Source organism: Chiloscyllium plagiosum, unplaced genomic scaffold (genome assembly GCF_037043375.1).
Source record: "Chiloscyllium plagiosum isolate Xiang-an unplaced genomic scaffold, Cpla_swu_hap1 HiC_scaffold_2, whole genome shotgun sequence".
NCBI classification, from domain to species: Eukaryota; Metazoa; Chordata; class Chondrichthyes; order Orectolobiformes; family Hemiscylliidae; genus Chiloscyllium; species Chiloscyllium plagiosum.
The window spans coordinates 110,748,023-110,771,064 of record NW_028270140.1 but is presented as its reverse complement, the minus strand read 5'-3'; the positions used below and the strand labels follow the sequence as shown (position 1 = coordinate 110,771,064).

General features: G+C 45.6%; 1 long non-coding RNA gene across 1 annotated transcript in view; it reads right to left on the bottom strand.

Moving 5' to 3' along the window:
* Positions 1 to 8,050: 8,050 nt before the first annotated feature.
* LOC148151962 (uncharacterized) overlaps positions 8,051 to 23,042 on the bottom strand; it is a 212,917-nt gene continuing 197,925 nt past the window's right edge. Inside the window, exons 2-3 of the long non-coding RNA XR_015759170.1 lie at positions 17,392 to 17,495; positions 8,051 to 8,287 (exon numbers count right to left, since the gene is read on the bottom strand). This is a non-coding gene — a long non-coding RNA (uncharacterized LOC148151962). The remainder of the gene's footprint in view (positions 8,288 to 17,391; positions 17,496 to 23,042) is intronic.

The following is a 23,042-nucleotide window of genomic DNA, read 5'->3' as shown; positions in this document are numbered from 1 at the left end:
ACATAGTCAAAGTAGACAAAGACTAGAAATCCATTCAAGCCTGTTCGATTTTAAGAAAATGTAACTCTGATACCCCCTTACTTCTGACCCTCCATTATCCCACTGCTCTCCACCAGTATAAACATGAATCTCCCAGAAATGACAAAACCAAGACGAAAACAAGATATAAGCCAGTTTAGGAATCATTTCTCCAGATTTAGTTTGCAATCTCCAAAGGCAATTAAGCAAACTCTAGGAAACCATTGCAATGGACAATCTGAAATGGTCAGCTCTCTCCTATACTTAGATATGTTCACCACCTCAGAAACTCTTCCAGCTCTATTTTGATTGCTGACAATAAATCCACACTCACTGCATGTCTTGCAACTTGTTTCAGAGATCAGTGACCCATTGCACAAAGAAACAGCTCTTATTGTTTAACTTAATTCATACTTATATAACTTGCACTTAGAGGGCTCATGTGGTGCAGTGGTAGTATTGCTTCATCTTAAGAATAAAATGGGAGCAAAATGCTCCCAACATTAAGGTAGCCCTCGTTGGACTTCTCATCCCATTCTGCTACAATCTCAGCATAGCACTTCGCTGACACCCTTTTAAGATTCCTGCTTTTCATGTTCTTTTTAGCATGGAGCTACACTTCTCTCAACTTTCCCAATGTCTATTGTGTCAGTAAGGAGCCAATTTACAAGGTTTTCTTGAGTGAGAAGAAAAATAATTTTATTATCTGCTCACCTTCAGAAAAGTAAAACAGGCACAATGTCAAGGATACTCATGCACAGGAACAAAGTTAATAAAGGATAGTGTCCAGTACAAAAAGAAGATGGAGGAAACATACAGTTTCTTGTTCTTAGTTTGTCCTTGAAGCATATGGCTTTAACCTGAGACAACAGTTATTTTATTGATGCCTTATATCCTCAGTCACTTGTCCAGTATCATTTGTTTTGACAATGTGGGCGTTGTTGGCTAACATGTTTTGTTGCCCACCTCTAACTGTCCATGAGACGATGATGCTGAGCTGTCTTCTTGACTTGCTGCTGTCCTGAAATTCGACAGCTCCCTGGAGTGGAGCTGGTTTGAAAATTTCAATACTCAAGCTTATTGTTTTGAAACTTAATAATTACAGGTGATGTCTTACCTCTCCAATATGAGATATCATCATGTAGGAATAAAACAAAAGTGTAGATGGAGGGTTCTTCCTATCTAATCTAGTTAGCCTACCTAATCTTCCTATCTATCTAGTTCAGATTAGTGAGCTGAATCTTTTTCCGCTCTGTGTGATATGGGCTTTGGTGAGATGTGAAGCAGATTCGAGAGAAAGTTCAACGAGGCCCATCTTGATATAAAATCATCTCGTCACATCCTATACGAATGCATGGTGAGAATCTCACTATGTAGCAAAGAGTTCTCAACTGACTATCAGTATTGTTTTTAAATTATTTGTTAACAGACCAATCTGCCACTCATTATGATGTTACCTATCCCTAGCCATTAGGAAGAGTTGGTATGGAAACCAAAGTGGGTTCTTGGCAGGTTCAACTCACTGCCTGCTCCAAGTGACTTCCATATTGGAAACCTGAGTGACAACATATCAGGGCATGCTGCATGGACACTGACCACATGCATTGCATGTCAACAAACATTGACAGCTGACCTGTGCCAAACCCTAACAAACCTCATGTCACAAGTCTGATCCACTTACAGGACATTCTGCACTTCAATACTGCACGTTAGACTGCACTGGTAGCTATCATTGTAATAGTTAAACTTGGTTATTGGTCCCAACACACCTCATTAATATTCAGTTTCCTACCTTACCAGACAAGTTGATGTTGAGAAAGCTCAGTATGGAAATCACAGTGAGTACCTGGCGAATTCAACTTGCTGCTTGCTCCGTTGAATCCATATTGCTTAGGACCAAATAGCATCTCAGGGCACAATCCACAGGCACTAGTCAACCCACCACTCATCCACAGATACTAGCATCAAGCATTTGTCATCTCCTCACAACCATCATGGTACCGCCCTGATACACTTGCAGGGTAATCTGGAAGCACAGACTTGCATTGTAGGGTGCACCAGGGACTCCCATTGAAAGGCTGAAACAGGAGCACTGAACACAGATCTAAAGGGAACCAGATCATGAATTCGACCAAGCTGCATATCATGCTGGTCACTTGCTCTCTTAGTGCTCTCTCACTTATCAGCATCCACAGTTTGCCTTGCCTTGCCTTGCCTTGCTTTGGTCTTGCCTTGCCATGCTAATTAGCTTAGACAAACAGTGAGGCAGCTTACTTTGTTGCTCAGCAGTCTTGGGCAAAGAGCATACATCAGTTAATTTCAATTAATTCCCCTTAATTTCAATACTACACTGGTGTTGAAACTCCTGTACTGTACTCACTGATTATCTATGCCTGACATAGACTGACAAGGCTGAACTAGTGTCCTCCCACTCCACAGCATAATTCTATGAGATTCTGACATATTTGAGTTTCCTGAAGCACAAGGTCAGCCAGGTACAAAGCACAAACTAACACAGATTAAGCAACTATTGTTTTGAATATTATCACTCAATGATCTCTGTAGGCTGTGAAGTCACTCAAAATGCATGTGTGACAGATAGAATCTACCACTCAATTCTTTCCATGGACTGTCTGGCTGTGCTTTCAGAACAAATACAGGGAGACCATTTTGAGAGACATCATCCTGCTGTTACTTCTTTCTGAACTGCAATTTTGTGCATTTTGGCTTTTTGTGTGTTACTGTCCATGTTAAGCTTCAGATTCAATGCAAAAATAGTTTAATCGTGCAGAATTTATGCTCGCTTTGATTTTTTTTCTGGATTAGTGTAAGTGAATTTGAATGGATGAAGAAATAATTAAATCAATAAATGCCTTGCACAGCACTTTTAATGTAATGTTAATTTTCTAGGTTTCTGACCATTTTATTCTGCTCCATTTACTGAAATAAAAGCTGGGATGAATTTTTTCAGCTCTTATAGGTAAGCTAATTTTTTTTAAATACCTTAGATATACAAGTCAATGGTGCAGTTTGTATAAAATCACAGAAACTTCCCAGGGAGATTCAGCAGCACACACCACTTCTGTAGAATGTAGTACACGTGCCTGTCAATGATTTTGGCTCAACTTGTTTTCGAACAAGAGAGCACAGTTTGCCGTTGGTAGCATGGAGATGTTCACCAATGGCAGTGACATTGTTCCCATGAGCCTCAATTGTTACTCCTGTGATTCATTTCAAAATAGCATTACAAAACTACATAATTAATCAGTTACCTGATGCACTGCTCAATGTCATCAATCTATTCTTACTTAGTAACTTGACATAAATATTTTTGTTACCCTATGCTTGTAATTTCCATAAGGTATAAAGGAATAGAAGGAAAGGCTTGCACTTATCCAGTATCTTTCATGACTATCAGACAATGAATTACTTTTGAAGTAATGTCACTGTTATAATGTAGGAAAAGTAGTCATTTTGTGCACTCAAGTCCCACATACAGCAATGCACCAGTGATCAGATAACTGTTTTTCCTGACATTGAATGATGGGTAAATATTAGCCAGCTCATGAGGAAAACTCCCCTCCTTTTCTTTTTCGTCACGTCAAGGGACATTTTCCATCTATCTGAAAAAGCAGACAGAGGATCTTATCTGAAAGATATCAATATAGTTCTCAGTATTGCTGTGGGAATATCAGGCCAGTTTTTGATCTCAAGACCTGGAGTAGGGTTTAAAGATTCAACCTTCTGACTCAGAGATGCACTACTGAGCCACAATAGAGACACATTGATCACATTCATACACCAGACTGACAGGTTTGTGTTTAAATGTTGTAACATGCGAAACTTACAAAAGATGTGAGTGCAGATATATTTCCAAAGACCTGGCAAAACTTTCGCAGAGTCCATAAAAACCTTTGAGTAATGGCCTAAATTGATGAGAGTGTGGTGGACAACTGGGTGAACCTCCCATGTATTTATCTGCCCTATTTCAACTCTGCATTAATTGCTCCAGAAAAGCACTTTATATCTTTTGGATTGATAGTAAATAAAAGGCCATGGTTGGTGTTCTTTAATTACCATAATTGTTCTTTCTTTGCAAAGTTTTGCAGCAGCTTTATATGTTGATGTTGTAATTCTTCTGGCATATTTTTCAATACTCTATCAATCAATCATTTATATAAATGCACTTCTTAAAAAAAAGAAAATTGTAGTTTTTCACCCTTTAAAATAAGTCCTTTTTAAAGTTTATTTTATGTACCGGTTAAAGTCATACAAGACAAAGGAGATCAAGTCAAGGAGATCAGACTACAGATCATATTTACAGATGTAGGCACACTTATCCAAGAATGACTGAAGACAATTGGCTCGGCTTACTACTGACGGACAGAAAACAAGAAATGCTTTGTCTTCTCTAAGAAGGACATTTTACAATCAACTTGTAACATAAGGACAGCCCAGCTGATAATTGGCAAGACTGTCACTGCTATTAGTTGCATTATTTGTGGCCAGTACTGCAGCATCAGCTAATGTGCTACTCCCTAAGGTATCAAGCTGGTGATTGATGTGTGTGTCAAGAGCACTGGCAATGCCATCTACTTTCACACGTACCTGACTAATTTAATTGCAGCAATATATTTCCCAAATTACAGGGCTCAGTGAAAGCTGCTTTCTGCACATCCTGAAGACAATCCGAGATGCAGTGAGTTTAGGGGTTCATATTATCATTTCTTTACGCTTTAAGATTTTGAAAAATGTAAAGCGGAAAACATTCCAGTTGTATCTTGACTGAGTTCCCTACCTTAGCATTCATGTGCTTCAGTTGTCATGGAAATGTTGTGAGACTGTGTGAGACCTTGACATGGTTGAGTTTTTAATGTGGAAAAAGTTGACAGACATTGCCATATGAATCTTCGCCATCTACCTCATATGTGGTATATAGTATGGCTTTCTCTTGACAAGTTCCTTAAAGTATATTACCTTTTACAATGTCTGTTCCTGTCTCTTTTAGATCATGTCCACAGTACGTTTCACCACTTAGATCCCTGCGCACATGACTCCCAACAAAAGCTAAAGCCTAGCATTTATTTTCTAGCTTACTGAAACTATGATTTCAAACAGGAGGCTTGAGGAAAAGTTGTCATTTTAATGCCACAAAGCTAGAGCAACACAATAGAACAGTAGCTGACAGTTAAAGCTGATAGATAACATTTGATATTGTACTGGTCCAGGTATATCATCTGAAGTGAAATTGCTTGATTTCAAGGTGACCCACATATGCAAACGTTTATATATATATGACTTTTTAAAATTTCAGTTTATTTAAGTAAATAAAGTAGCAGCAATTATGCAAAACAGATGTGAAGAAATTGAAAGATTTTCTCCTGAGGGCTATTTACATATTCATTTATCATAAGGCTAGGTAGGTAAATTCACATTTAGGCTAGTGATGAAAAATTTGCTGTGTTTGCATTTTAAATCAAAACTCTATTGCTACTTTCTAGAATAATTTAACCTTGAAAGCATATTATAAATCTATGTTTCCTTTATTAATGTTTTTCTGAAATAATTAGTAAAGCATTATTAAAACTGCAGAGAACAAAGGTCTCAGGGTCATTCCCTATATGTGTGGAGTCAAATGATCTTAACTGGAGTAGCAGTGGATCTGTAGAAATGTCCTGCATCTAGTAGGCAGAGGAAGAACCAAAGGGCAAGTGACAAAGAACAGTACAGCAGAGGAACAGGTCCTTCAGCCCACAAAGACTGCACCAACTTATGATGCCTTTCTAAACTAAAACCTTTTGCTTCCATGTGGCCCATACTCCACTATTCCCTGACTATTCATATACCTGTCAAGATGCCTCTTAAATATTGCTATTGTATCTCTCTCCACCACCCCATTTAGCAGGGCATCCTGGGCACTTGCCACCCTCTGTGTAAAAAACCTACCTCTCACATCTCCTTTCAACTTATCCCCTTTTACCTTCTGTTTATGTTCCCTCGTAATTGACTCTGGAAAAACAAAGACTCTGTTAATTTTTCTGACTATTCGTGTTTCTCATAATTTTGCAAACTTCTGACTGGCTGTCCCTCATCCTTCAACATTTTAGTGAAAATAAACCAAGTTTGTTCAATCTTTCCTCAGAGCTAATCTCCTCCAAACTAGGCAACATCCTGGTAATATTTTTTTTCTCTGTACCCTCTCCAATGTATCCACGTCCTTCTGGCAGTGTAGCAAACAGAACTATACAGAATATTCCAAATGTGACCTAACTAAAGTTCTATGTAGCTGCAACATGATCTGGCAATTTTTATATTCAATGCCCTGACTGATGAAGGCAAGCATGCTATATGCCTTCTTGACCACCTTAGCCACCTCTGATGCCAATTTCAGGGAACTGTGGACTATTATGCCTAGATCACTCTGTATGTTGATGCTACTAAGGATTTTGCCATTGATTGTATTCTTCTCTCCTGCATTAGATCTTCCAAAATGCATTATCTCTCACTTTGTCCAGATTAAATTTCATCTACTATTAACCTGCCCAATTCTCCAGTCTATCTATACCCTGCTGTATCTTCAGGCAATCTTCCACACTATCTGCAGCTCCCCCAATTTTTATGGCATCTGCAAATGTACTAATTAAGCTATCTATGTTCTCCTCTAAATCCTTTATAATATTGCAAACAACAAGGGTTCCAGCAATGATATCTGAGGGACAACAATCATCACAGATGTCCAATCTGAAAAATACCCTTCCACCACTACTCTCTGTTGTTTATAACTAAACTAATTCTGCATCCATTTTGCAAGCTCACTTCACCACATATCCCATGTGATTTTACCTTTTGTGCCAGTCTGCCATGAGGACCTTGTCAAAGGCCTTGCTAACATCTGTAGCAACAACACCTACCACCCTGCCCTCATCAATCATCTTTGTCATTTTCTCAAAAACACTCATTCAAGTTTGTGATACATGACCTTCCTCACACAAAACCATGCGGCCTATAGCGAATAAATCCATATTTTTCCAAATGTGAGTTAAATCCTATCCTTAAGGATCTTCTCCAATAATTTCCCTATCACTGACTTAAGGCTCATTGGCTTGTAATTTCCAAGATTATCCCTGTTGCCCTTGTTAAACAAAGGATCAACATTGGCTGTTCTCCAGTGTTCTTGGATTTCTCCTATGGAAAAAGAAATGACCCAATGATAGAAAGATTTTGCACAAGGCCCCAGTAATTTTCTCACTTACTTCCCTCAGTGTTCCAGGATAAATCCCATCAGGTCCTGGGGATTTGTCTACCTAAATGAATTTTAAAACATCCAACATCTCCTTTTTCATGTTGACATGCCCCAGAACATCACCATACTCCCCTCTCCCCTGCCCATCTGAGACTCACCATTCACCATGTCCTCCTTTGTGAGTACCGAAGCAAAGTATTCATTAAGGATGTCAGCCACCTCCTCGACTCCATGAATAAATTCCCTCCTTTGACCTTGAGTGGACCCACCCTTTCCCTGTCTACCACCTTGCTACTTTTATATAAAAATCGCTTGGGATTTTCCTTAATCCTGTTTGTCAAAGGCATTTCATGGCCCTTTTTAGCTCTCCTAATTCTTTGTTTGCATTTTTTCCAGCTATCTTTGTATTCTTTGAGGTCTCTATCTTCAGTTTCCTAAACCTAGGCCTCCTCTTTTTTTACTAAGTTCTTAATTTCTCTGACCTTCCAAGGTTCCTGAACCTTACCATCCTTATTCTTCAATTTGACAGGAACATAATGGTCCTGAATTCTAATCAACTGGCCTTTAAAGGATTCCCACATGCCAGGTATGGATTTACTCTCCAACAGCTAACTCTGCTCTACCATCCCCAGTTCCTGCCTAATATTGTGACATTTAGCCTCCCCACTATTTTGTACTTTCACCAGATGACTACTCTTATCCTTACAAGTAAATTAAAACTTACAGAATTATGGTCACTGTTCTGGAAATGTTCCCCACTGAAACTTCAATCACCTGCCAGACTTATTCACTAATACCAAGTCTAGTAATGGCCCCTGCCCAAGGTTGAAAAAACTGTTCTGGACATACCTAAAAAATTCATCCCCATCCAAGTCCCTGGCATTAAGTGAGATCCAGGAGAAAGTGAGGACTGCAGATGCTGGAGATCAGAGCTGAAAATGTGTTGCTGGAAAAGCGCAGCAGGTCAGGCAGCATCAAAGGAGCAGGAGAATCGACCTTTCGGGCATGAGCCCTTCTTCAGGATTCCTATAGGATATATAGGAGAAATTAAAATCATCCACCAAAACATACCTGTTGTTTTCACATTTTTCCAGAGTCTGTCCATTTATCTGTTCCTCTATCAACTGGTGTCTATTGGGAGGCCTGTAGTACAATCCCATTAAAGTGATTGTACCCTTCCCATTCCTGAGTTCTCCCCAAATGGCGTCACTAGTTGAGCCCTTCCAAGCGTCCTCCCTCAGTGCTGATTTGGAGGTGTCGGTGTTGGACTGGGGTGTACAAAGTTAAAACTCATACAACATCAGGTTATAGTCCAACAGGTTTATTTGGAAGCATTAGCTTTCGGAGCACTGCTCCTTCATCAGCGCGCCAAAAGCTAGTGCTTCCAAATAAACCAGTTGGATTATAACCTGGTGTTGTGTGATTTTTAACTTTGTACTCCCTCAGTGCAGCTGTGATATTCTTCCTTATCAGTAACACAGCCCTCCCACTTCTTTTACATCCCTCTCTGTCCCATCTGAAACATTTAAATCCCAGAGCATTAAAACCCCCCATTCAGTTTAAACCCTCTCAAATGGCACTCACAAGCTTCCCTGTCAAGATACTGGTGCCTCTCCACTTGGGGGAAACCATCATTTTCAGATAGGACCCATCTGCCCCAGAAGAGATCCCAAAGATCCATTTATCTAAAGCCCTCCCTCCTACACTAGCTATTTAGCTCCGTATTTAAGTGTACATTCTTCCTATTCCTAGCTTCACCGGCACATGGCACAAAAAGTAATCCAGAGATTACAACCTTACTGGTTCTGTTTTTTTAATTTCTGACCGAAATCCTTGAACTCCCTTTGTCGGACCTCATCAGCCTTGGTTATTAGTAGGAGAAAGTGAGGTCTGCAGATGCTGGAGATCAAAGTTGAAACTTTATTGCTGGAACAGCACAGCAGGTCAGGCAGCATCCAGGGAACAGGAGATTCGACGTTTCGGGCACAGGCCCTTCTTCAGGAATGAGCGGAGAGTGTTCAGCAGGAGAAGATAAAAGGTAGGGAGGAGGGACTTGGAGGAGGGGCGTTGGAAATGTGATAGGTGGAAAGAGGTCAAGGTGAGGGTGATAGGTCGGAGTAGGATGGAGGCGGAGAGGTCAAGAAGAAGACTGCAGGTCAGGAAGGCGGTGCCGGGCTGGAGGGATCCGGCTGAGACAAGGTGGGGGGAGGGGGGATGAAGAAACTGGTGAAGTCCAAGTTCATCCCCTGCGGTTGGAGGGTTCCCAGTCGGAAGATAAGACGCTCCTCCTCCGACCGTCGGGTTGTTGTGGTTTGGCGGTGGATGAGTCCAATGACCTGCATATCCTCGGTGGAGTGGGAGGGGGAGTTGAAATGCTGTGCTACAGGTTGGTTGGGTTGGTTCGTCCGGGTGGCCCAGAGGTGCTCTCTGAATCGCTCCGCAAGTAGGCGGCCTGTCTCCCCAATATAGAGGAGGCCACACCGGCTGCAGCGGATGCAGTAGATGATGTGGGTGGAGGTGCAGGTGAATCTGTGGTGGATATGGAAGTTTCCTTTGGGGCCTTAGAGAGAAGTGAGGGGGGAGGTGTGGGCGCAAGTGTTGCACCTCCTGCGGTTGCAAGAGAAGGTGCCGGGAGTGGAGGTTGGGTTGGTGGGGGGTGTGGATCTGACAAGGGAGTCGCGGAGGGAGTGGTCTCTACGGAAAGCTGATAGGGGAGGGGAGGGAAATATATCCTTGGTGCTGGGGTCTGTTTGGAGGTGGCGGAAGTGACGGCGGATGATGCGCTGTACATGGAGATTGGTGGGGTGGTAGGTGAGGACCAGTGGGGTTCTGTCCTGGTGGCGGTTGGAGGGGCGGGGCTCAAGGGCGGAGGAGCGGGAAGTGGAGGAGATGCGGTGGAGGGCACCGTCGACCACGTCGGGGGGGAAATTGCGGTCCTTGAAGAAGGAGGCCATCTGTGTTGTACGTATTTTGAACTGGTCCTCCTGGGAGCAGATGCGGCGGAGACGAAGGAATTGGGAGAATGGGATGGCGTTTTTACAGGGGGCAGGATGGGAGGAGGTGTAGTCCAGGTAGCTGTGGGAGTCGGTTGGTTTGTAGTAGATGTCCGTGTTGATTCGGTCGCCTGAGATAGAAACAGAAAGGTCTAGGAAGGGGAGGGAGGAGTCCGAGACTGTCCAGGTGAATTTGAGGTTGGGGTGGAAGGTGTTAGTGTAGTGGATGAACTGTTCAACCTCCTCGTGGGAGCACGAGGTAGCGCCGATACAGTCATCAATGTAGCGAAGGAAAAGATGGGGGGTGGGGCCAGTGTAGTTGCGGAAGATGGATTGTTCCACATACCCTACGAAGAGACAGGCATAGCTGGGGCCCATGCGGGTGCCCATGGCTACTCCTTTTGTTTGGAGAAAGTGGGAGGATTGGAAAGAAAAGTTGTTCAGGGTGAGGACCAGTTCGGTCAGTCGAAGGAGGGTGTCGGTGGAAGGGTACTGGGTGGTACGGCGGGAAAGGAAGAAGCGGAGTGCTTTGAGTCCTTCGTGATGGGGGATGGAGGTGTACAGGGACTGGATGTCCATGGTGAAGATGAGGCGTTGGGGACCGGGGAAGCGGAAATCCTGGAGGAGGTGGAGGGCGTGGGTGGTGTCACGAACGTAGGTGGGGAGTTCTTGGACTAATGGGGACAGGACTGTGTCGAGGTATGCCGAGATGAGTTCGGTTGGGCAGGAGCAGGCTGAGACGATGGGTCGTCCGGGGCAGTCAGGTTTGTGGATTTTGGGCAGGAGGTAGAAACGGGCGGTGCGGGGTTGTGGGACTATGAGGTTGGAGGCAGTGGATGGGAGGTCCCCTGAGGTGATGAGGTTATGGATGGTCTGGGAGATGATGGTTTGGTGGTGGGGGGTGGGGTCATGGTCAAGAGGACGGTAGGAGGAGGTATCTGCGAGCTGGCGTTTGGCCTCAGCGGTGTAAAGGTCAGTGCGCCAAACTACTACTGCGCCTCCCTTGTCAGCTGGTTTGATGGTGAGGTTGGGGTTGGAACGGAGGGAGTGGAGGGCTGCGCGTTCCGAGGGTGAGAGGTTGGAGTGGGTGGGAGGGGTGGGGGAGTTCAGGTAGCGGTTAATATCGCGGCGGCAGTTTGCTATGAAGAGGTCGAGGGCAGGTAGGAGGCCAGCACGGGGTGTCCAGGTGGACGGGGTGTGTTGGAGGTGGGAGAAGGGGTCGTCAGAGGGTGGGCGAGAGTCTTGATTGAAGAAGAAGGCACGGAGGCGAAGGCGGCGGAAGAATTGTTCGGTGTCACTCCGTGTATTGAATTCATTGACCCGAGAACGTGTGGGAACGAAGGTGAGACCTCTGCTGAGGACTGATCTTTCATCCTCAGAGAGGGGCAAGTCTGGAGGGATGGTGAACACACGGCATGGCGGGGAGCTAGGACCTGGTGTGGGACTGGAGCTGGATGTGGGGGCGGGGTTAGGCCTGGGGGCGGGGACAGAGGTCGGCGTGGGGGCGGAGTTGGACCTGGTGACGGAACGCGGCGTGGGGGCGGGGTTAGGCGCGGTGACGGAACTCGGCCGGGGGGCGGAGTTAGGCGTGGTGGCGGAACGCGGCGTGGGGGTGGGGTTAGGCGCGGTGACGGAACTCGGCCGGGGGGCGGAGTTAGGCGCGGTGGCGGAACGCGGCGGGGGGGCGGGGTTAGGCGTGGTGACGGAACGCGGCAGGGGGGCAGGGTTAGGCGTGGTGACGGAACGCGGCGGAGGGGCGGAGACACATGCGGCGATGTGGTCCAAATGTAGGTTGCTGACGTCACTGGGGGCGGAAGTAGCTGCGGCGACCACGGAGACAGAGTTCTTCCCCATAGCCGCGGAGGTCGCCAATCTGTTGGTGATTGTCTTCATGACGATCGCAGAGCAGGTTGTCTGTGCGGCGATCCCGGAGGCGGTTGTTTGGGCCGCGATCATGAAGTTTGCGAGGTCGGTGGGGGCGGAAGTGACGTCATCGTCGTCGGCGTCTGCGGCTATTGCCGCGGGCGCTGTAGCGGCCGCGTGTGTAATGGCGCCGGACTGGTTTCGGAGAATTAGTTATTAGTTATTAGAATTGGTTATTAGTACCCATATGGAGTACTACCTCTGGCTGCTCACCCTCCCTCCTCAGAACATCCTGTGCCCTCTCAGAGACATCCTTGACTCTCAAACTGCGAAGGCAACACATCATTCTGAAGACTTACTTCTGGCCCCAGATTTGTCAACAGTGTTCCTGACTTTAGAGTCCCCTTTCGCTACTACTTCCCAAAACGTCAACCCTTCCTGCTGTACACAATGGCAGTTGTGGTCCCTCTGATCTGATTGCTGCTGATGCTTTCTCTTGAGAGGTCATCCCCCTCAACAGTATCCAAAACGGTGAATCTGTTTGAGAAAGGAATGGTCCTAGAGGATGCTACACTGCCTGCTCATGCTCACTCTTCTTCCTGCTGTTCATCTTCTCTGTCTAGAACGTCGATTTTGCCTGTCCTCGGATGCTGCCTGAATTGCTGTGCTCTTCCAGCACCACTGATCCAGAATCTGGTTTCCAGCATCTGCAGTCATTGTTTTTACCTCGTTGATTTTAACCCTACTGCAAATCCTCTTGCAAGGATGCCTGCCTTGAAGAGGTTTTCCTCCTCTCTCTACAAGAATCTCAGGGAGTCTCTCTCCCACTGCAACTCCCAGGTCACCTCCTCTGCCCTGAAGCTCTTCAACCATGTCCTGAAACAAACCCGCTAGTACAGCCACATTTGCTTCCTCAGTGCCTGTCTCCGTAACCAACTCATCCCACACGGACTCCGGACCATCTTTAAACCAGCAGAGTTCGGACCCGAACAGGACAAACAGTACAGACTACAGATTCAAAAACACCAGCAACAGTTCTCCTTCAAGATCCTCCGCTCCACGCTTGCAGCAATGCGCCGGCACCTAACCTCTCTACAGTCTGCCCTGCCTCAGCTGAGGGCCACACTCTCTCAGAATTGCAAAGGACCCACTCTGTACTACATCCTCAGGAGAATTCATACTCTCAACAAACAGTATTTCAATTCCATCTCAAACATCAAAAACTGTAAGGACAACAAACTTTTATCTACCCACCTCCATAACCAGCGCTCCTCGAACATTCCAGAAGATTCCCCTGGCCTCGGAAACACCATTAGCCATGCGGCTGATGCAGCTACCACCCCCACGCTGATTGATGATGTCACTTCTGCCCCCATCATGGCCACTCCCACAGCCACTTCCGGCCCTCACATCATCGCCGATGCCACACGCTCAGTGACTTCCGCCACCCCTACTGCCGTGTCTGCCACCACTTCCGCCCCCACCAGCGCCACTCACCTGCATTCTGCTGACACGCCCCCCACAGACCCCACTGTCACTATCCCCACCCCCCAGAACCCCGAGGGGAACACTACCCCTGCTCATAACTCTACCCCCATTCCCCCCACCATCACACCCACTCCAGGTACTGGCTCCGACCCCACTCCCAGCTCTACACCCATACCAGCTCCCAGCTCCCAGCCCTGCCGAGTTTTCACCATCCCTCCAGACCTCCCCCTCACTGAGGACGAACAATCAGTCCTCAGCAAAGGACTCACCTTCGTCCCCCTCCGTCCACGCATCAATAAATTTAATACACGCCGTGACATCGAACAATTCTTCCGTCGCCTCCGCCTCCGAGCTTACTTTCACAATCAGGATTCCGGCCCACCTTCCGAGGACCCCTTCGCCCACCTCCAACACACTGCATCCACCTGGACACCCCGTGCTGGCCTATTACCTGCCCTCAACCTCTTCATTTCCAACTGCCGCCGCGACATTAACCGTCTCAACCTGTCGACCCCCCTCCCCCACTCCAACCTCTCACCCTCACAACGCGCAGCCCTCCAATCCCTCTGCTCCAATCGTGACCTCACCATCAAGCCAGCGGACAAAGGGGGCGCAGTGGTAGTCTGGCGCACTGACCTCTACATCGCTGAAGCCAAACGCCAACTCGAGGACACCTCTTCCTACCGCCCCCTTGACCATGACCCCATCCCCCATCACCAAACCATCATCTCCCAGACCATACAGAACCTCATCACCTCAGGAGATCTCCCACCCACAGCTTCCAACCTCATAGTCTGGGAACCCCGCACTGCCCGGTTCTACCTCCTTCCCAAGATCCACAAGCCTGACCACCCTGGCCGACCCATTGTCTCAGCATGCTCCTGCCCCACTGAACTCATCTCTACCTACCTCGACACTGTCCTATCCCCCCTAGTCCAGGAACTCCCCACATACGTTCGAGACATCACCCACGCCCTCCACCTCCTCCAAGACTTCCGTTTCCCCGGCCCCCAACGCCTCATCTTCACCATGGATATCCAATCCCTCTACACCTCCATCCGCCATGACCAGGGCCTCCAAGCCCTCCATTTTTTCCTCTCCAGACGTTCCCAACAGTACCCCTCCACCGACACTCTCATTCGTCTGGCCGAACTGGTCCTCACCCTTAACAATTTCTCCTTCGAATCCTCCCACTTCCTCCAGACCAAAGGGGTAGCCATGGGCACACGTATGGGCCCCAGCTATGCCTGTCTCTTTGTTGGCTACGTAGAGCAGTTGATCTTCCGTAATTACACCGGCACCACTCCCCACCTCTTCCTCCGCTACATTGATGACTGCATTGGCGCCACCTCGTGCTCCCGCGAGGAGGTTGAGCAATTCATCAACTTCACCAACACATTCCACCCTGACCTTAAATTTACCTGGACCATCTCTGACACCTCCCTCCCCTTCCTGGACCTCTCCATCTCCATCAGTGACGACCGACTTGACACTGACATTTTCTACAAACCCACCGACTCCCACAGCTACCTGGATTACACCTCTTCCCACCCCATCTCTTGCAAAAATGCCATCCCGTATTCCCAATTCCTCCGCCTCCGCTGTATCTGCTCCCAGGAGGACCAGTTCCACCATAGAACACACCAGATGGCCTCCTTCTTTAGAGACCGCAATTTCCCTTCCCACGTGGTTAAAGATGCCCTCCAACGCATCTCGTCCACATCCCGCACCTCCGCCCTCAGACCCAACCCCTCCAACCGCAACAAGGACAGAACGCCCCTGGTGCTCACCTTCCACCCTACCAACCTTCGCATAAACCAAATCATCCGCCGACATTTCCGCCACCTCCAAACAGACCCCACCACCAGGGATATATTTCCCTCCCCACCCCTCTCCGTCTTCCGCAAAGACCGTTACCTCCGTGACTACCTGGTCAGGTCCACGCCCCCCTACGACCCACCCTCCCATCCTGGCACTTTCCCCTGCCACCGCAGGAACTGTAAAACCTGTGCCCACACCTCCTCCCTCACCTCCATCCAAGGCCCTAAAGGAGCCTTCCACATCCATCAAAATTTTACCTGCACATCCACTAATATCATTTATTGTATCCGTTGCTCCCAATGCGGTCTCCTCTACATTGGGGAGACTGGGCGCCTCCTATCAGAGCGCTTTAGGGAACATCTCCGAGACACCCGCACCAATCAACCATACCGCCGCGTGGCTCAACATTTCAACTCCCCCTCCCACTATGCCGAGGATATGGAGGTGCTGGGCCTCCTCCACCGCCGCTCCCTCACCACCAGACGCATGGAAGAAGAACGCCTCATCTTCCGCCTCGGAACACTTCAACCCCAGGGCATCAATGTGGATTTCAACAGCTTCCTCATTTCCCCTTCCCCCACCTCATCCTAGTTTCTAACCTCCAGCAACACGATCCCCTTGACTCCGACCTGCCAGCTCCTTTTCCACCTATCCACTCCACCCTCTCCTCCCTGACCTATCACCTACAACTCCACCCCCACTGACCTATTGTACTCTATACTACTCTCTCCCCACCCCCACCCTCCTCTAGCTTATCTCTCCACGCTTCAGGCTCTCTGCCTTTATTCCTGATGAAGGGCTTTTGCCCGAAATTTCGATTTTGCCTGTCCTCGGATGCTGCCTGAATTGCTGTGCTCTTCCAGCACCACTAATCCAGAATCTGGTTTCCAGCATCTGCAGTCATTGTTTTTATCTTCTCTGTCTATGCAGCCCTTACTGTGGTGTGACCAGCTCACTAAACGTACTATCCAGAACATTCTCAGCCTCATGGGTGCTCCAATATGAGTACATGCACAACTCCAGGTGATTCACACAGCAAAAATCAGGAGCTACAACTAAATACACTTATTGTACACATAGTTACCATGGATACTGAAAGTGCCTCTGATTACCCACAAATTGCAGGAGCAGCTGAGTTCTCCTGCCATTATAAATCTTATCGACCAAATCAATTTTATCAACTACAGACAACAATCCAGGAACTGATTACAAAACCTAATCCACTTGTCGTCAGGCTCAGATCTCTCACTCCCGCTCTCTATTTCTCGCAGACTACATCTACAAAAAGTAAGTGCTTTATCACTCGTCAGGCACAGCTCACTCAGTCTCTGGTTCCAGAGAAACTAAGTCAAGGTCTGTCACCTTCAGAGCTCCACACACCTAGGTGCAGCTCCACCTTCACTCTGACTGACCCCACTCCTCAGGGATTTATCCTGCTGTTCACCCCCACATTCACTCTGACTGACCCGCTCCTCAGGGATTTATTCTGCCGTTCACCCCCACATTCACTCTGACTGACCCCAGTCCTCAGGGATTTATCCTGCTGTTCACCCCACCCCCCAGGTTCAATCTGACTGACCCCGCTCCTCAGGGATTTATTCTGCTGTTCACCCCCAGTTTCACTCTGACTGACCCCACTCCTCAGGAACTTATCCTGCTGTTCACCCCCAGTTTCACTCTGACTGATCCCATTCCTCAGGTATTTATCCTGCCGTTCACCCCACATTCACTCTGACTGATCCCGCTGTGGCTAATCTATATTCCAGCCACGACATCCATAAATGGTCGTGCTTTCATGGCAATGGTTTGATACACCAAGAATTGATTTCAAGAGATTGAACATGTGCCCAGCTGAAACATGGGCTTTAATGACAGCTAATGTGACACTTAGCATAAGTAATCAGGTACTACTGAACCAACTGACAGTTAGTGATAAAAATACATGGTATTGTTGGATAACTTTACCTTTCTAAACTCCTTAGAATCTGTTCACCTCACTTGCTTTATTTCCGAGTCCTTATAATGTGGACAATTTTGAGGTGATAATCTGCTCAGGTTGAAATGCCATCCTGTAATAAGAATATTGGAAACACCATTTTTTTACTCACCATTTCAGCAACAAATATCTCCAACACCATTATCTAAGGGTAACTGATGGCCAAGTGATATTATCACCATTCTATTAATGCAAAGACCCAGGTAATGTTCTGTGCACCTGGATTTGAATTCCCCAAAGCAGATGGTAGAATTTGTATGCAATAATAATTTGGAAAGAAGAGTCTAATAATGACCGTGAAACCCTTGCCAATTGTCAGGAAAAACCCATCTGGCTCACTAAGGTCCTTTAGGTAAGGAATTCTGTCATCCTTCCTGGTCTGGCCGACATGTTATTCCAAACCCACATCATTGCTCTGAGTAATCAGGGATAGGTAATCAATGCTGGCCCATTGATGATATCCACATCTCATGAATGAATGAAGAAAGAAATGGGAGTCAGGAACTGTGTCACTCTCCAACATTTTTGACGTTGTACCTCAACAGTGAGATTATCCCATTGTGTTTTTGTCCCTTCTTTTTGCCCTTTCAATATGGAAAGAAATCCCCTTTATTTTTAATCTTTCTCAAGACACAGATTAGATTAGAATCCTTACAGTGTGGAAAGAGGCCCTTCGGTCCAGCCAGTCCATACCGACCCTCCGGAGAGTAACCCATCCAGACCCATTTCCCTCTGACTAATGCACCTCACACTATGGGCAATTTAGTAAGGCCAATTCACCTGACCTGCATATCTTTGGATGGTGGGGGGTCACCGGAGCACCCGGAGGAAACCCATGCAGACACAGGGAGACTGTGCAAATTCCACTCAGGCAGTTGCCCGAGGCTGGAATTGAACCTGGGACCCTGGTGCTGTGAGGCAACAGCGCTAACCACTGAGCCACCATGACACCTGGAATGATTGCCCCTCTTACAGGAATTACCTCTCCATGATTGATTGTAGCCCTTCTTAATATTGCATGTTTGCTCCATTTCACTCTCATCTCATTCCTTCGGGTTTTAATTAATTAAATCAATGAACTGAATCCAAAAATACCGTCCAGAATTCAACACAATATGATTCAGGCAAGTCGGATACTCATCCTGCTTCTTTCACTGGTTCCAGAAACACCAATGAAAATTAACCTTTTATCAGCTCATGAGCATAGGTTAAGTTTTAAAGTGATCAGTGCCATACCAATGATAATGGCCTAATGATCAATTGCACATCAGTGGCTGATTAACTGAGTGTGTTAGTTTATTTAAAATAGTAAAAGATTAGTTGTTATATTGCATACATTATAGCAAATTAATCTTTTACTGTGTGTAAAGTTTACAAACAAATTGCCAGGCAGAGTTGCAATATTGTATACACACAGCACATAGAGTCCATAAATGTGAACTCTCTTAAAGGAATGCTACATATACCAAAAATTAATCAGTGCAGCATTTCTATTTGTAATGCAAAGCCATCTCATTAAATTGAACAAGATTTAGAGTTAGAGAGTCATAGAGCTGTGCAGCACTGAAACAGACCCTTCGGTCTAACACATCCATGCTGACCAGATATAAGGGCGGCATGGTGGTAATTTAAGGGCGGCACGGTGGCACAGTGGTTAGCACTGCTGCCTTACAGTGCCAGAGACCCGGGTTCAATTCCCGCCTCAGGCGATTGACTGTGTGGAGTTTGCATGTTCTCCCCGTGTCTGCGTGGGTTTCCTCCGGGTGCTCTGGTTTCCTCCCACAGTCCAAAGATGTGCAGGTCAGGTGAATTGGCCATGCTAAATTGCCCGTAGTGTTAGGTAAGGGGTAAATGTAGGGGTATGGGTGGGTTACGCTTCGGCGGGTCGGTGTGGACTTGTTGGGCCGAAGGGCCTGTTTCCACACTGTAATTTAATGTAATGTAATCTAATCTAATCTAAGGATATCCTAAATAAAAATAGTCTCATTTACCAGCATCTGGCCCAAATCCCTCTCAGCCCTTCCTATTCATACACCCATCCAGATGCCTTTTAAATGTTGTAATGCAGATAGATTCTGTCAGCAATATGAACTGAAAAAAAAACTGGAACTAAATATTTTACTGAAATATGGTTGACAAGAATTGGTGGAATTCTTTCTAACCTGTAAGTCTAGGTTTAAGGGAAATGCATATTGAATTACAGTTATTTCTCATCTCCTTGTCAGTCTTTGGGATTTTGAAAATGCAGACCGAATTAGTTCCTCATGCTTGTAAAGCAAACATGATACATATATAGCCAAAGGTACAATTTGTACTTGATCCACAAAGTTTATAAGCATGGAATAAAAAGAAATGAGAATATAACATTATGCTACACACTATATCAGAAGCACATCTCAAACATCAGCTTCGCTAATTTAAACCAATGGTTTTCACCTTTTGCTTTGTTCCAGTTTCAATCTTCATTTGTGCTTGATCTCCTACTTACAAAGATATTTTCGGTAATTAGCCCAAATGTTTTTCAGGGTAGAATGTCAAAATCATGTGAACAAATGAAACATGGCGTCTCTATTATAAAATACTTCACACATTTGAAATATTGTCAGGCTTGCAGCCTCATTCATTTCATATCCCTCACACTTAATTATTGCTTTATTTTACATTCTGACATGAGTAAATATCTCCTGTATAAACTTGTAGGATTCTTACAATCAATTTTCAGACATTGGAACTGCTAAAGACGTCTGGTGTGTCTTGGAAAAATTAACAAACAGCAAAATTCACAGCTGACCTTGGAGGAATCTGTGTGGGAGAGCTCATGGCACAGGAACAGGTAAGTCTATAGTGGTGAGTAGAGTGGATTCTTTCTTGATTATATGTTTTATTGAGATCTGTCTCTTGATTAAATTTTATAAAATATAAACCATAAGTACTAAGTTGGCAGAGAGTATTTTCTTCAGAGCAAAAAGACCGTGCTATTTTCTGGGTATGTAGATTGTGAAGGAGCAAAGATGGTCTTCAATAGAACGATATGCACTTTCTGTCAGATGTGGGAGTTTAGGAAGAGTTTCCATGTTACTGGTGATTATGTCTGCAGGAAGTGCCTTTGGTTGCAAATCCTATCATATTGCATGGATTGGGTTGGAGTGACATTTAGAGGCAATGAGGAATTTACAGAAGCTACAGAGGTGTGATTGATGGCAGTTCTAGGAAGGGAGAAAAGTCACTGATACAGTCAGCTGGATGGGTTAACTGCAGGAAAGGTAGGAGGGTAGACAGTTCGAACAGGAAACTTCTGTGGCTATAGCCATTTCAAACAATTATGCTGTTTTAAAAAATGTAGGGGTTATGGACTGTCAGGGGAATGTAGCATGAACAGCCAAGTTTCTGATATTGAGACTGGCTCTAATGCAATGAGGGGTATGTCAGGTTCCAAGTGATTGATTGTGATAGGGAACTCTCAAGTCAGAGGCACAGACAGACGTTTCTGTGGCCAGCAGTGAAAAATCAGAATGATGTGTTGCCTCCCTGGTGACAGGATAAAGGATATCTCAGAGGCGGTGCAGAATGTTCGCAAAGGGGAGAGGGATCAGCAGGAGGTAATTTACACATTGGAACTAATGACATGGCAAGAGAAAAGGATGAGATTCTGAAGGGGTTATGACTCTCAGGGGAATGTAGCATGAACAGCCAAGTTTCTGATATTGAGACTGGCTCTAATGCAATGAGGGGTATGTCAGGTTCTAAGCGATTGATTGTGATAGGGGACTCTCTAGTCAGGCAGGAATTTAAAAAGGACGTCCTCGAGGGTTGTAATATCTGGATTACTCCCAGTGCCACAAGCTAGTGAGAGTAGGAATGCATGGCACAGGAGCTGGTGTATGGAAGAAGGGTTCACAGTTTTGGATCATTGGGATCTCTTCTGAGGTATAAGTGACCTGTACAAGAGGACATATTGCATCTGAATTGGAAGGGGACTAATATATTGGCAGAGAGATTTGCTAGAGCTGCTCGGGAGGATTTAAACTAGTAAGGTGAGGGGATGGGACCCAACCAGATAACCCATCGCATTCAAGTCCACCTGCCAGCACCCGGCCCATATCCCTCCAAACCCTTCCTATACATATGCCCATCCAGGTGCCTTTTAAATGTTGCAATTGTACCAGCCTCCATCACTTCCTCTGACAGCCCATTCCATACACATACCACTCTGAGTTCATCTGCCTTCCCTGTTCCTTCCATTGAAATAAATGCAATTTAATTTATCAGTCCTACCTTTGCTTTGTCCCTGCCTGCCCTGACTGTTTGTTCAATATATCATTGTGATCTTTTGCTATACATTCCGTTCCTTATGATCCTCTTCCATAACTACCTGATGGATGTGCAGTATTTTGAAAGCTTACGTGTCCAAATAAACTTTTTGGACTATAACCTGGTGTTGTGCGATTTTTAACTTAGTCCACCCCAGTCCAACACTAGCTTCTCCAGATGAACTCATGGCATGGTTAGGAACATGGGACTGGGAGATCATAGCAATGACAGAAGCGTGACTTATGAATGGACAAAACTGACAGCTTAATGTTCCAGGATATAAATGGTACTGAAAGGATAGAAAGGGGAGGGCAAGAGAGGAGTGGGAGTGGCAATTTTGATAAGGGATAGCATTACTGTTGTACTTAGGGAGGATATTCCTGGAAATACATGCAGGGAAGTTATTTGGGTGGAACTGAGAAATAAGAAAGGGATGATCACCTCATTGGGATTGTATTATAGACCCCATAATCATCAACAGGGAAACTGTGAAACAAATTTGTAAGGAGATCTCAGTTATCTGTAAGAATAATAGAATGGTTATGGTAGGGGATTTTAACTTTCCAAACATAGAGTGGGACTCTGAGAATGTTTAGGGTTTAGATGGAGAGGAATTTGTTAAGTGTGTACAAGAAAATTTTCTGATTCATTATTCGGATGTTCTTATTATAGAAGGTACAAAACATGACCTACTCTTGGGAAATCATGTCTCATGAAATTGATTAAGTTTTTTGAAGAAGTAACAAAGAGGATTGATGAGGGCAGAGTGGTAGACACTTCAGTAAGGCATTCGACAAGGTTCTCAATGGGAGACTGCTTAGCAAGGTTAGATCTCACGGAATACAGGGAGAACTAGCCAATTGGTACAGAACTGGCTCAAAGGTAGAAGACAGAGATTGGTGGTGGATGTTTGCTTTTCAAACTGGAGGCCTGTGACCAGGGGAGTACCACAAGGATTGGTGCTGTGTCCACTACTTTTCATCATTTATGTAAAGCATAATGGTGTGAGCATAAGAAGTTTAGTTAGTAAGTTTGCAGATGACACCAAAATTGGAGGTGTAGTGGACAGCGAAGAAGATTATCTCAGAGTACGATGGGATTTTGATCAGATGGACCAATGGGCTGAGGTGGTATAGATGGAGTTAAATTTAGATAAATGCAAGGTGCTGCATTTTGGGAAAGCACATCTTAGCAGGACTTACACACTTAATGGTAAAGTCCTAGGGAGTGTTGCTGAACCAAGAGACCATGGAGTGCAGGTTCATAGCTCCTTGAAAGTGGAGTCGCAGGTAAATAGGATAGTGAAGAA